We start from the raw sequence: 15,601 nt of genomic DNA, 5'->3' as shown, positions 1-15,601 counted from the left end.
TCTTCATATGTGACATACATGATATTTAGCTGTACATAGCAATATAATATAATGCTTTATTTTGCCTTTTAAATCTTCTTTTTGATTTTCACATTTGCATTTAGCCATGAAAGCAGGCGTCATGATTCACTTCTCCCGTCAGTCTGTGAGTGACAGTTTGCCTTTTTGGTGAACCTTAAAGTATGGAACCAATTTGTGCAAAGGATCTGATGACATCACTTCTCGTAACTCATCATTTGGGATTTCTTTGCACCCTTCAGACTTTTACACCAAATCTTGTTCTGCTCTATGTCCGGGATAAGGGAGCTGGCAATAGTTGTACAACACTCTCTGAAACTGTTCACTCATCCATGTTTGCAGGAAGTACTGCTAACCTCTTCCAGGCAGAGCAGCCTAGGACTGAATAACTTCCTTGGGGGATTTCATGCTCATTAACCTTGGTGTACCAATTAAATCTTTAACTAGAATCCTAGGGAATGTGGCCGGGGACGTGTTCACGTGAAAACAAACGTCTCATCTACTCTACAGGGATGAGAAGCTCAGCGTGAACGTCCCAGATTAACCACAGCATCCTGATGTATATAAACGGAGATTGTCAATCGTTTTAAATATTGGAAAGGAAATGTGCTGCATTTTTAAATATCATTTACTTTCACTAATTTTATATGTTTGGTAAAACAGATGGACATACATATTCTGCACAAACAACCACATTCCTCTTTATATTTGCACTTATAAGTGTAAGATTCAGTTTTGTTTTTTCCATTAAAACAAATACTGAAACATTATCTATATATTGTATTTATAGGGGACTACAAATGCATGGAATCTCCCCACGCCAAGAAATATCCAAAAGCACAGTGGTCTAGTGGTTAGCACTTCTGCCTTGCAGCACTGGGGTCATGGGATTGATTCCCGACCCTGGCCTTATCTGTGTGAAGTTTTTATGCTCTCCCCGTGTTTCCGTGGGTTTCCTTCCACACTCTAAAAACATACTAGTAGGTTAATTGGCTGCTATCAAAATTGACCTTAGTCTCTTTCTCTTTCTGTGTCTGGGTGTATATGTTAGGGAATTTAGACTGTAAGCTCCAATGGGGCAGGGACTGATGTGAGTTCTCTGTACAGCGCTGCGGAATTAGTGGCGCTATATAAATAACTGATGATGATGAAAGAGGATTAGAAGAGAAAAAAAACTGTACTTTTATGACCACAAGGTGATAAAACAGAGCCCTTTCAATGTGGATCATCAGTCTGCTAAAGTAGATCTGGCATCATTAGAATAACGATAAGGCCCATTATCAAACTGCAAAAGTATAAAACTACAGCGCAAATACTCTGGTAAAGTCATGATGATAATGAAGTGCACCTAGATTTATGGGGAAGATATTGGATTTGTAGGCCAAGATGGTGTTAGCCATGGTGCAAACTTTTAGATCAACTGATGGGTGGAGATGACTGCATGTGTTCTCCCCTGCTATGCTATGCAGAGCAGTAGTGCATGAGATATATCTTCCAACTTTTCCAATGTGGGACAGACAAGTTGATGGGCTGGATGGCAGGAAACAGTCATCAAATCGAGACTGTCCTGCCTAAATCGGGACAGATGGGTGGAGTGATAAAAGGGTGGAGACGGATCATTTACAGGAGCGGTTCCTGGACTGCCGGAGGATGCACAGGCTTTTCCTGCACCACCTCTGAGGTCCTGGTGATCGGGTCTCATCACTATACTTATAGTGTGATGCACTTTGCAGCTTCCAGTTGCACTCCTGCAATTTTAGGAGCACTTCATACAATGTAATAATTAGGGATGTGCAGCGGCCACTTTTGGTGTCTCGTGTTTTGTATTCGGATTTGTTTGAGGTTTTGGGTTTGGATTTGTTTCGCAAAACACCTGACGAAAGGTTTTGGTTCGGATTTAAGGTTTTGGATTCGGATTTATTTTGAAAAAAACATAAAAAGTGTTAAAATCAAGTTTTTTGGTTTATTTTCACTCCTACGCTATTATTAACCTGAATAACATTCAATAACAATCATTTCCACTAATTGCCAGTCTATTCTGCAGAATCAGTGAACTTTGTAATATTGCAGTACCAATGGACTTATACTGCAGGATTGTTTGTGGATATTTTTTTATAATTATTTTTTTTTTATAACTTTTTTTAACATTTTTCGTGCTGTGCTGTGTCCTTCTAAGGGCATTGTTATTTCCCCAGCACAGCACAGCACGAGATATAGCAGGACAGAGGACCACCTAACACACCCTCCCTCTACCCTGATCAATGCCCGAGTGAAGATGGCGGCGGCTAGCAGGGAATTTATAGGATCCGAGTATCGCGAGATCCGACAGCGGGATTATGACTCAGAGCCTCAGTTTCAGATTTGAATTTGGCGCCAATACCCGGATCTGTCTCGGATCCGGCTCGGATCGGCAACGTTCGGGTGGGCTCGGATTTCAGATATCCGAGCCCGCTCATCTCTAGTAATAATAAGACTATTCTGATGTTCCTTACGCTCATGAGTAGAGTAAGCAATACATGAAGACAAACCAAATTGTATTTTAAGGGGACAGAAAATGTTAACTGAATAAAAGGAGTGTTCTTAAAACGGTGGTAGTGTAGACTTTGATATCACATCTCATTCCACCCTGTGCATCTTCTGGAGCACCTGACAACCCACAAAACCAGGAGCAGATTGCTCTTACAGGTGTAAGGGTCATACATGACCCTTAGCATGTGTCTAGTTGTTTGCTGGTCCCAACTTCCCTGCAGCCCATGACATAAAATACCTAACAATATACTTAAAAACACAAATGTAAAATAAAACTAATAGGACAAATAGCTAACATGATAAATAGTTTTGAACTTATTGATGTATTAGAAAATGTTAATTGAAGGTGACATTCATATCCATACCACAAACAATAGGAGTGAGTGGTGTAATATTGTGCATAACAGTCCCCTGGTGGTCATTTATGACACTACATTCGGTGCGGAGAGCCTATTTTTCAGCCATTGTGCCTGTCCTGTACAGTTTCTACAGGAATAAGCATTTAGAATAGCAATACAATATGGCTCAGTGATGCCACTGGCTGTTAGTGAGAAAACAGGCTGCATTCTCATGAATATTGATTGGTTCAGTGGAAAACGTGACTGCTTGTACTGTGTAAAGGTGACAGGTGTACTTCCAGCTAGGAAACTATAATTTCTTGAAGTCCAACAATTTGTCAGCTGCAAACATACACATTCCTGTTCTAGCTGCAATACCGTTAAACAGAGGATATTAACATAAAGAATAGAATCCCAGCAGTGTACTAAGATATTCTGATCCCCCCCAGAATCTCCAGAATTAATTAATTGAACTCCAATAAAAAATATTTTACAAATATTAAAAAGCAATTACACATACAGGATATCACTATACATTTAGAAATACCAAATATTGTTCAGACTGGCAGCAGAGAGCAGGAGGCTGGATATTGCCTATGCACAACAGCTATGAGCTAAATCTAAATTTTAGATTTGTCTTTCTGATAATTGGTTTAATAGGCAACTACATAGTGTAGCAACTTAGCATATACAGTAGTTATATCCCAAGGGTCCTGCAAACCTTTCACCTATGATTTCCCACACATGGGTCAGTACCAGGTGTACGAACTTGGGCCAAACATCTCAACCCCACCCCTCTAATAACGCCCGCAACACACACACCATACCCACTTCACACACAGATCTGACTGCAATACTGGGGTTCTCAAAATCTGACCCTTGTCTACGTTCCTCATATATGTCAACTCTAGTACCTCTCTCCAGAGTTAAGGAAAGGGCGGAGAACAAAGCAGTCTGGCACATAGAAGTGTCAAATGGGCACCGCATGGTCCATGGTTCCGACAGTGGTTGTTACTATTGCTACCCTAATTGCTATACCACCTTCTCCAGTGAAGACCATGATACCATAAGCTTGTGGGTGGGAGTGTTGGGGCACAGGCTCCAAGTGGCACTTTATGTCCACATACCTCCCAACATATTTGAATAGAGAAATGGGGCAAAATTGGCCACACCCCTGAGCCATAGGAGCCAGCTCTATTGGTGCTCAGACAGGTTACCTATTTGGCATGACCTTGCCGGCAACCTGATAGGCCACACCTTTTTTGCCCTTGGTAAATTGGGATTTCCTGTGATAAATGGAACGGCTAGAGGTTGGAGGGGGGGGGGGGGGAGTGCAAATTTGAAAGGTGTATAGATTCCTGGTGGCTTTTCAATTGCTGCTAATTAAGATCACGTTCCTGTCCACCGTGCAGGCAGGTAGGTGCCCTTGTGGGGACAGTTGTCTGCATCCATGGGGAGCCCAGGAGGTCTCCCTCTGGTTCGGGAGTCTCCTGGACATTCTGGGAGAGGAGATAACTATGTTTAACTCTCTCTGAGTCTGAGTGACAAGACAACAGTCTCCTAAGTACAAGAAATAATTGATCTGTGCAGATTACACTAAATCATACTTTACTCCTTAACAAAACAGTGTGGAAAGTGAGTTTAATAAGGACACTGCATTTTACCTTCATCCCTTATATATCAAAACTTGAGAGCGGTGGGATGTATCCGACCAAAGAGACTGAACTTTTGCATCACATGATCAGCTGGCTCCCTACCCTGGGACGTCCTCTCCAGCTACGTAGGTAGGTATATCATGTTACTGTCCGGTCCCCTGGCCACACTGCTATAAATGTTGGGATGCGGCCTTCATTTTTTTACTCCTTTAAGGAAGAGTAAATAGTTTTCTGTGCAATGGAAACAAATAAATACAAATGTTCTTACAGCATCTGACAGCTGGTAATTTAAAAGTGACCAATTTATTTTACAAAGAAAACAGACTAGAGACACACATCAGTCACTCAACATCACTCTCTTACTATATTTTATCATTATCGAGAACCAAAGAGATTTCTATGACAAATAGTAAAACTATTTTTTTATGTCACATACAGAACGGACTTCGGTGAAAGTTTGGAGCTTCCTTTAAGTAACTCTTGGGGTGGTCGATATACATAATGACTACAGCAGTAAACAACTCCCAACAAAACCAAAGCACTTATGCTGTAAGCATATTATAATTAGAGATGCTCAGGCTCGGTTCCTCAGAAACCGAACACACCCGAACCTAGGGGATCCGAGTACCGAGCCGCTCGCTACTTTCCCGCTTTTTCGGAATCGAAAACGAGGCAAAACTTCATCGTGACATCGTCGGATCTCGGGAGTTTTGGAATCTATAAATACCGCCCTCCACGACGATCTAGCGCCATTTGAGAGAGGGACACAGAAGGGGTAGCATAGACTGTAGAGCAGTTGGGCAGGCAAAGTTAGAGAATTGAATGAGGAGGGTGGTAGCAGTGTTAAACAAAGTAATCAGTGACATTCAGGAGAGCTCCATAGCTCCATTGTTAAATCTCATTGCAGAAAAATACAAATAATAGTGGTTACAAGGTTGATGCAATTCTGCAGTCCAATTCTACTGTGTTATATAGGTAACACACAGAAAGGAGAGCTCCAGGGCTAGATTTACTAAGCTGCGGGTTTGAAAAAGTGGGGATGTTGCCTATAGCAACCAATCAGATTCTAGCTGTCATTTTGTAGAAGGTACTAAATAAATGAAAGCTAGAATCTGATTGGTTGCTATAGGCAACATCCCCACTTTTTCAAACCTGCAGCTTAGTAAATCTAGCCCCCAGTGTTAAATCTCATTGCAGAAATACAACTACTAGTCCCTGCAGGCTTTTCTTCTAAATTTGCAGAAAAAAGTGTACACTGTTATATACACCCAAAGACAAGAGCTCCATTGCTAATTGTCATTTCTGAAATACAAATACTAAGCCTTGCAGGCTTCTCTTCTGATTTTTCTTTTCTGTCACTCTGTGTGCCAATGTGTCCTAGATGTGGTAGGAACCAGTGGTTCCCAAACTTTTTCAGTTTGCGGCACCCTTAGAGTTTACATAATTTTTTCAAGGCACCCCTCCAAAATAATTACCGAGCAGTCCCGTTTTATAAGTAGCTGGGTCAAAAAACGTAATAAGTATTTAGGTCAGGACAGAAATACTTATTTAGTTGTATGCAAAAATAATACACATAAATCCGAGGGGAAATAATATTTTTATATATTTTTTTCAATTATATTTCTGTCAAAGAATAATTTACAGCTAACTCACTCTGTCTCCCTACATCATGTCCACACTCTGTGCCCCCCCTGCATCCACACACTCTGTGCCCCCTCTGCATCCACACACTCTGTGCCCCCTCTGCCTTCTCTGCCCCCTCGCTCTGCCCCACTGCATCCACGCTCTGCCCCCTCTGCAGCATCGCTCTGTCCTCTCTGCCCCCTCTACATTCACCCTCTGCCCCTTCTGCATCTTCGCTCTGCGCTCTCTGCATCCCGCTATGGCCAGGAGGAGATAAAAAAAACAATTTACCAATCCGGCAGTGCCCGGGAACCAGCATCCTCCTCTCTCCTGCCGCTTGTCACTGAATGTCGGGCGTGATGACGTCACACCCGACATTCACTGAGAAGCGAGGAGGGAGAAGGATGCTGGCTCCCGGAAGCTGGTAAGTTTTTTTTTTTTTTGTCCCCTGGTCACGGGCACCCCTGGGAGCCGCGGCGCACAGTTTGGGAACCTAGGGGTAGGAACTGTCGCGTGTTTGAGTCAATGCTCTGTCGCTTAGCATCCAGCCAGGTCGCTGCAGTATTTGTCCAAAAGTGTATGAAAATAATAATGTGACCTGTGAGGTGGTCAAAATTGACTGCAAATGACTTGAAATTAGTGTTATTGAGGTTAATAATATGTGATTTTAGCATATTTTAGCAATTTTTCTAAAAAAATACAGAACCAAAACCAAAACACACGAGGGTGGTTTTGCCAAAACCAAAATCAAAACCAAAACCAAAACACAAAGCTAATCCAGATCAAAAATCAAAACCAAAACCATAACCACTTCATGGGGGTCAGTGAGCATCTCTAATTATAATATTATATTGAGGATTCACAAACTTTTTCAGGTCTCAAAAGAACTTGATTTTAAAGCAAGTTCAGGTTACGTTAGACAATATTTTCAATAGAAATCTAGTTACATATCCTAGACGTCTAAGAAAAGCAAAACACAGATGTGGGCACAAATATTATTATTATTGTGCCCACATTATTATTAAAGTTTATTTAAAAAGTGCGACATATTAGGTAGTGCTGTAAATTGAAGGGATTATGATACAAATGAAGTACGTAAAATGACATCAAATATAAGACAAAAATGGCTCTGTCCAAATGAGTTTACAATCTAAGAGGTGATTAGATTAGACACAGATGACAGAATATACTTTAGTTCAGTTAATTTGTAAAATGGACATATACAGTACGGATAGACTACATATAACAATAGAGAAATGCCCATAGAATACAAGTTATCTGTTTCCTTACTTTCCCTAAATCAGTAAAAGGAAACGGGGCAGTATGACCTGCCGCTTATAGCCTCTGCTCTTCTGCCCCCTTGTGGTCAGAATTCTACATTGCAAAAAGCGCTAAAAACGATGTCGATAATTTATGGAGCGTTTATGCACACGGCAAAACACCTGTGTTCTGCACCTGTGCTCCACGATGGTCCAACCAGAGCACTTCATGACGCACTCATAGTCAATTTCCATCAAAATTTCATTTTTGAACCGCTCCGAAAATTGAGGTGCAGTTCCATGCTTTTCTGCAAACACCCTAACTCCACTCTAATCCCTTCCTTCTGCAAACTTATGCCCCTTTGTGAATGCAGCCATCTTGCACAGCAGACCTAAGAACCCCGGAGGAAAACTAGGCACATTTGTGCAAACTGAGGTGCACATCAAGTCCAAAGCTATAAAAGTGGGAGCCGCTGCGTGAAATGAAGCATGTCACAGATATGGGTAAACCCGTCATCCGAAAGTTCAAATATCTCAAATTTTATTTTAGCTCAATATAACTGGTGTGCAATACCTAAAAATGTTGCTGTATATATTATATATCACATGGTCACTGTTTATATATTACCTTCTGCACTAGAAGCAAGGAGTAATATTACACTAATCCCGCTAATAGTACATTAAATTGGCAATCCAATAATAAATAACAATTATTCAATGCTTTATTGGCTATAAGAAATAAAAGTGCCTTTCATTCTGAGCCTTCTTTTAAATGTTAAATCTATTTTTATAACCTTTATATGAACCAACTATTGATTTGTAAAATTAAGGTCTTCATTTTTATATCTACTTACAGTACTGAGCTTCCTACAAAATACACATAATATTTACTAGCCTGCTAAGAGAAAATACATTAGATGAACAAAAACTGTTCAGTCCTGCAATCCAGTATAAGTGCTGTAAAAAGTCCTCAGACAGATCTTAGCTATGGCACATATGTCTATAGTGGATAAACTGCCCATTCAAAATGAAGACTGTATATGTATGCTTTTTAAATACGTACAGATACGTTGCATTCAGTATAATGTCATAGGGACACACGAATACCTGATAACAGTCCCATTTTCAGGGAAGCAGGGAGGGGGTGTGGCTTGCCAAAAAAGGGTGTGGCTAGGGGGAGATCACAACAGGACCTGGGCAGATACGGAGTATCAGAGCCAGATTATTGCCCCGACCCCAGCTATTTCTGGACGCGGCTTTATGCAGAGGTAAGTATACAACCAAGGGTGGCACTATTATTAATTATGATAATCAAGAGGTCACTTTTATAAATTGACATCATCAAGGGAACAGGTCTTATTAATTTAGATCATCCAAGGGCCTAATAGTGTCGTATATTTAGAACCATGTGACTCAAAATTGGGTAAGTAACTAACCCTGTATGACGGCACTATGCTCTTGCAGATTATAGGGCCCCCATGTGGTAAGTGACCTGGGCCCCCAAAGCCTCAATCCAGCAGCCTGGAGCGTAGCTAGAGATGTTGGCTGCACATGTGTGACTGGGGAAATATTGATAGGTACAATCACAGAAATGCAGCACAATGCACAGCACCAGCGTACCATTAGTGTTATGTATCATGAGCTAAGTGTTTGAGCCTAGCCCTATATACATTATCTGTACTGTATAGGAACGCAGTCAGTATCCGCTACAATATAACACACCGTAAGCAGCACAATGCACAGCACCATTACTGCAATGTATCATACCTAAGTGTTTGAGCCTAGCCCTATATACATTATCTGTACTGTATAGGAACACAGTCAGTATCCGCTACAATATAACACACCGTAAGCAGCACAATGCACCAGCGGCCCATTAGTGCTATGTATCATGACCTAAGTGTTTGAGCCTAGCCCTATATACATTATCTATACTGTATAGGAACGCAGTCAGTATCCGCTACAATATAACACACCGTAAGCAGCACAATGCACCAGCGGCCCATTAGTGCTATGTATCATGACCTAAATGTTTGAGCCTAGCCCTATATACATTATCTATACTGTATAGGAATGCAGTCAGTATCCGCTACAATATAACACACTGTAAGTAGCACAATGCACAGCACCATTAGAGCTATGTATCATGACCTAAGTGTTTGAGCCTAGCCCTATATACATTATCTGTACTGTATAGAAACGCAGTCAGTATCCGCTACAATATAACACACCGTAAGCAACACAATGCACAGCTCCATTAGTGCTATGTATCATGACCTAAGTGTTTGAGCCTAGCCCTATATACATTATCTGTACTGTATAGGAACGCAGTCAGTATCCGCTACAATATAACACACCGTAAGTAGCACAATGCTGTTCTGCTACATAACTCACCTCACAAGTAATTCAATAATAAAAACAGATGACAGTAGCAATATTTATTTGTATGTGTGAGAATTATAAAGACTCCCAGCCAGCTGGGCAGGAGCCATTATCCAGAAGAAAGCAGCACACATTATTAAATGTCTGGCTACTCCCAGGCAACTAATTTGTTCTCATTATGATGTTTCCCTATTCAACAAGTAATGGGAATCTGCAAACCACACTTCCTAAGTATGTGCCAGTAATTAATAGTGTGGGGAACAGGGGCATCAATTCCTAATGTATAGGCTCTATACCAGCTGGGGGTTGCAGAAAGTTTCAATTGTCTGGTTTGAGGTCAAATATATTAATTGTATTAATAATAATAACAACAACAACAATAATATTATTATTATTAATAATAATAATAACAATAATGTTATTCATCATCATCAGCTATTTATAAAGCGACACTAACTCTTCAGCGCTATACAGAGAACTCACTCACATCACTCCCTGCCCTATTGGATCTTACAGACTCAAAACGTATTATTATTATTATTATGTTTGTACTTTATATAGCTCCAGCACATTCTGTGGTGTTGTACATAAAAAAGAACAAGAAAGCAACATATAGAAAGAACAGATTACAATATATATAATAAAACAGTCTGTTTAGAATATCTTACTACGTAACTTCTTCACAGAAGAGGTAGACAAAATTACATAGAATTCATAAGTCAGTCAGTCATCTCTATGAGCCAGCAGGAACTTTTAAAGAGGACCTGTCACTAGGTCCTATGATGTTATTTCTTTGCTTTACTACAGAGAACCTTGTGCATTATGTAATTAGCCAAAAAACAGGACTCCAGTTCACTTGGGAGAGAGCATTTTCTCTCCCCAGCACACACACAGCAGGAGAGCAGTGAGGTACAGAGGAAGGTGGAAAAAGAGCGAACACTCTACTCTGACACTCGCATTCTCGGTCAAGTTTTTAGACTGCATTATATTAGCTCCTTATACATATTATAGCTCTACATCTGTGCTGTCTGGAGGTAGACTGTCCAAGAGAGAGCACAGTGTGCTGAACACAATGTTCTCTCCTGGGGATCCCCATGTTTTCCTTTTGCATTAACAGCGCTATGAATAAAAGGTTCTGCCCAGAGTGAATAGGGTTGTGGGAAAATTCTGTCTAACTGTATAGTACCAGGGGCGCACGCAGGATTTTCCCCCCCCACCCAAAGAACCCCAAAAACCGAGAGAGCTGCCGCGCATGCGCCCGCACATGCGCAGCAGCTCCGTTTCGGCAGCACTGCATCCGCGGCGGTGCTGTATACGCTTCTTTGACAGCACCACAGCTGCTATATAGTACAGTGCCGCTATGTAGGGGCACTTTTTTAGCGGAGGAGAGGGGTTTCTGGAGACCCAGAAAACCCCCCTGCGTGCGCCCATGAGTACACAGGCACCATGTAGTAAACCAACAGCAATATAATAGGTGGCACTGTAAGGCGGCAGGGAAGAAGTGCACTGACAAGAATAAAAATTACATCCAGCACTTAGATGTCAGCTGTCATTCCTTTAAGCGCCTTGGCTACCTGGCTCCTGGGATTTCTCCAGTCCTGCTATCAAGTTTCTTGCGGCCACATTAAACATATCTTTTATATAAATATTCCTGTTTCCTAATAAAATACCATTCACATTCATAAGAACTTATTTAGTAACAAAGTCCCTATAGGGAAAAAGTACTGCTGTCAATCATACATGAAAGAAATAGAGTTATTAGAACATTATAAATCAAGGCTCTCCACAACGACCAGATTCTACTTACTTGTATCACTGCTTTAATCCTGGCTGAGGAATCCCGTGAGTTTCACATGACAGAAATAGACACAGTCTGGATGTTTTGCAATGATTTTAGTCTCACAGACAGCACTATCCATTTACAGAGGAACAAATTAGTGAACAAACGTAACCCCCCCAAAACCTGATTATTTGGTTCTATCCCATTCCTGGTGCCCCTCTCCACGGCTGCACTGTGACATTTCCTGCCTCGCCCCCTCCCTTCCTTGCTCCTGTTATTAAACAACAGTGTGAGGATGTTTAAAGAGAAATGGAACGGTCCTTAGAAGTTCCGTAACTTAAAGGAAAACATATGGAGGATTTCCTGCTGCGCAGTCCCATTAAGACGTACAGTGCATGCCATAGGTTGTGGCTATCACTGGGAATCTCCAGTATTGTCTGTGCTTGGGAGAGAGGAAGCTACTGTTCAGTCTTATCACAATTCCATGTTTACAGACAAGATCATTTTTTTCTGGGTATTTGCTATTTAAAGAAAATCATTTCTTCTTATTGCAGTTTCTATCATTCCTAGGATGACTCAGTCTCCTGACACAAATAGTTGTTGTTTTCGTTATCAGTCTCATAACTAATAAGTTAATAATTCTGTTATGTGGTTTCTGGGGTAACCTCTGTTTACAAGTTCCAGCTTATATTGCGAAATAATTACCCAGAATGCTAATTTAAAGTTATATCGACAATCAGTAAATAATGTGTGATGTTCAGTGCAGGTGAAGGAATTTTAGAAAATTGATATAAATGTGGGTCATATTTTGCTTTTTTTGTCATATGATGTAAACAAAACATTTGGCAAAAACAAAATGGAGAAAACATTCAACAAGAAAGTTTATTATGAAACTTATGAAGATATCTAGAAATATTTGTGTGTATTTACTTCTTGTCAAGTTGCTGTCCCTATGGAGATTTTTTTTAGAACAAAATAATTTGTTTTGAACAAAGTTCACTCAGATTAGATAGAATACAAAGTTCTACTCACCTTTAGGCTGGGTACACACTACAGTGTTTGCAGACGATTATTGGTCCAATCAAATGATAAACGACATTAGTGTGTACGCTGCCATGATGAACGCTTATCATTCCAATGCACATCGTATCGATTTATTTGATTTTAAAGCTGCTGTTATGGCCACCAATGCGGCATAAACTTGTAGAACTATGCGGTAGAGGTCTTCACCTATAGCAGCCGCCTTTCCCGTAGAGACTAGATGCGCTCACAGGTACTCGGATGCCCCCAGGACTTACATTCAGTGTAGTACAAATTTATGTCCACACGGCGGCGCACAGGTACAGGAGGTAATACATGGAGTAGGGTCCGGTCAGAGATCTGCGGAGTGGCCAAGCACAGGTGGAGATGACAGGTGCTAGCTGGATAAGGGTCACAGGCAAATGTTCAGAATCCGAGTACAGGCAAAAGATCAGGGTCAAAGGCAAATTATTCAGAATCTAGGACCAGGCAGAGGTCATACACGAGGGAACAATCAGAGGTTAAACACCAACAGGGCTCAGAAGCAGGCAGCAGTACTGTAAACAAAAAGCTATAACTGGCAGTGAGGCTCAGACCTCACTGCCTTAAATAGAACTAAGAGCCAATCAGGACAGAGGAGGACAGGGCTGACAATCAGCTTCAGGAGGCTGCTAATTAACTGCTAGCTAGAACTGGCATAGGTAATAACATAAACCAGGAAGCATGTGTAAAAATATAAATGAACCAGTTTAAATCATATGAGAGTTCCCCCTGGAGTTGGAGGATGTCCCTACACCCTCTTACATTTATGCCACAAGAATAATCCCAAAGAATAATAACAGAGCATAGAAACTAAAGCACGCGCTCGGCTGCTAGATCATGCCAGGATGCAGCGTACCGCCGCCGCTCGTGACAGCTGCGCTAAAAATATTGTTCAACGATGGAACAATGTAGTTCCAATTCTACAATGTGTATGCACTTACGACCGGCAGTGTCCATAGATCTCTATGGAGTGTGCAGAGTTACAATCTTTTCAACTGATGGTTATAACAGATGAAGAGCACAGATCTGAAGGTAAATCGTGCAAAACATGCATAGTGTGTACACATGAATTGGCAAACTGATTGTACATTTTTTTTTCCTATTCTTGGTAAAATCATTAAAGATGTCACAAAAACAGATAACAGTAACTTTGATCCAACCCACTCCTGAGTCTATTAATAATTTTCTTGCCTCAGTCTCGCTTCCATCTTTATCCCCTGAGGATACTGTGGCCTTGTGTTCGAACTGGACGGAGGAGGGGGTTAAAGCTGCCATAAAGTCTATGAAGCATGGGAAGGCTCCGAGCCCTGATGGGTTCACGCACGACTTCTATTCCTCCTTTCAGCCTGAACTAACTCCGGTTCTCACCAAACTATTTAATTCAGCCACTAATGACACGTTCCTACCTGCAGAAATGTTTGAGGCGCAAACAGTCACCATCCCAAAGCCAGGAAAGGATTCCTCACATTGTAACAACTACCAGCCCATAGCGCTCCTCAACTCCAATCTTAAAATATTTGCTAGGTTGATAGCCAACTGTTTAAACCCTATCTTACCGCAGTTAATCCACTTAGACCAGGTGGGCTTTGTCCCAGGAAGACAGGCTCCAGGTAACACAAGGAGAGATTGGAACATTATAGAGACCCATTCAGCTACTACTACTATCATTGGATGCAGAGAAAGCGTTTGATAGAAATCACTGGGAATATATGACTGCGGTCCTTACTAAGTTTGGCTTTGGAGGCTCCTTCCTCCAAGCTATTGCTACGTTGTACACTACTCCCTCGACTAGGGTCTTCAGCAATGGGTTCCTTTCTTATGCTTTCCCGATTACTAATGGTACCAGACAAGGCTGCACTCTCTCCCCTCTGACCTTTGCTCTGGCTAAGGAGCCCCTGGCTGCTAGTATCAGACTAGCTGAAAATGTTGAAGGGACCGTTATTGGTACATACCGTCACAAGATTTGTCTATTTGTTGATGATGTACTCCTGTTTGTCACGAATCCTGAGTCCTCTATCCCGAATTCTGCAAGAATACTCAAAGGTATCCTATTATAAGCTCAATACCGCTAAATCGGAGGCACTGGGTGTGGCCCTCAAGCAGGATGCATTGAGGTCCCTAAAATCTCTATACAACTTTCAATGGTGTTCCCTTTCCATGACACACCTAGGCATACATATACCTTCGGACCCTAACCGAGTTATCGAGACTTACTACCAGCCATTGTTGGGACAGTTTGATAAAATTATAAAATCCTGGGCAAATTTTGAGATCTCTTGGATGGGCAGAGTGGCAGCCCTAAAGATGATGTTGTTGCCAAAGATCCTGTATTTGTTTCGCTCTATTCCTTACCTAGTGCCTATGTCTTTCCTCAAGAGGTTTTACACCATTGCGTTAAACTTCATTTGGAAGAATAGGCGCCCCAGATTCTAGTGAGAGAATGTTTAGATCTAAAATAAGAGGTGGCCTAGCCACTCCTAAACTGGAAAGCTACCAACAGGCTGCTATGCTAGATCAGCTTAGAGATGGACAGGCTCCTCCCCCATTAAAAAAACCTTGAGTTGACATTGAGCAACATAGCTTCTCTCCATTTCAACATAGCTTCTCTCCATTTCCACTAGCAGACCTCCTATGGCTGAATAAACCAAGTAGACCGAATTCAGTATCTACACTTAGAAGTGTTAGAGATTGCCTTACTACTTGGGACAAGATGATGACCCTCTTACCGGAATATCATCTTCCTTCCTCTAGTCTCTCCACAATTGCATTGGCACAACTGATCCCAGACCTCCGTCTTGACCTTTTTATAGGCAGGGTTCCAGACGAATACAGGATCTTTTGGAGGGTGGATCTCTCCTCCCCTTCTCCCAGCTAGAAGACAAATATGACATTCCAGCTCAAGACTTCTATAAGTATCTTCAAGTTAGACACTGGATACAATCACGCCCTTCACAC

General features: G+C 41.4%; 1 protein-coding gene across 12 annotated transcripts in view; it reads right to left on the bottom strand.

Annotated features, from left to right (window-relative positions):
• KIAA1217 (KIAA1217 ortholog) overlaps positions 1-15,601 on the bottom strand; it is a 547,404-nt gene that overhangs the window by 310,905 nt on the left and 220,898 nt on the right. The window contains exon 1 of one of the 12 annotated variants that reach the window (XM_075211956.1): positions 11,612-12,127. The exons of the other annotated variants lie outside the window; for them this stretch is intronic. The gene's annotated coding sequence lies outside the window, so the exon portion shown is untranslated. Of the gene's footprint in view, positions 1-11,611; positions 12,128-15,601 lie in introns of those variants that run through there. 12 annotated transcript variants of the gene reach the window in all.

The sequence above is a fragment of the Mixophyes fleayi genome, chromosome 5 (assembly GCF_038048845.1).
Source record: "Mixophyes fleayi isolate aMixFle1 chromosome 5, aMixFle1.hap1, whole genome shotgun sequence".
NCBI lineage: Eukaryota > Metazoa > Chordata > Amphibia > Anura > Limnodynastidae > Mixophyes > Mixophyes fleayi.
This window is presented reverse-complemented; position numbering and strand designations above follow the sequence as displayed.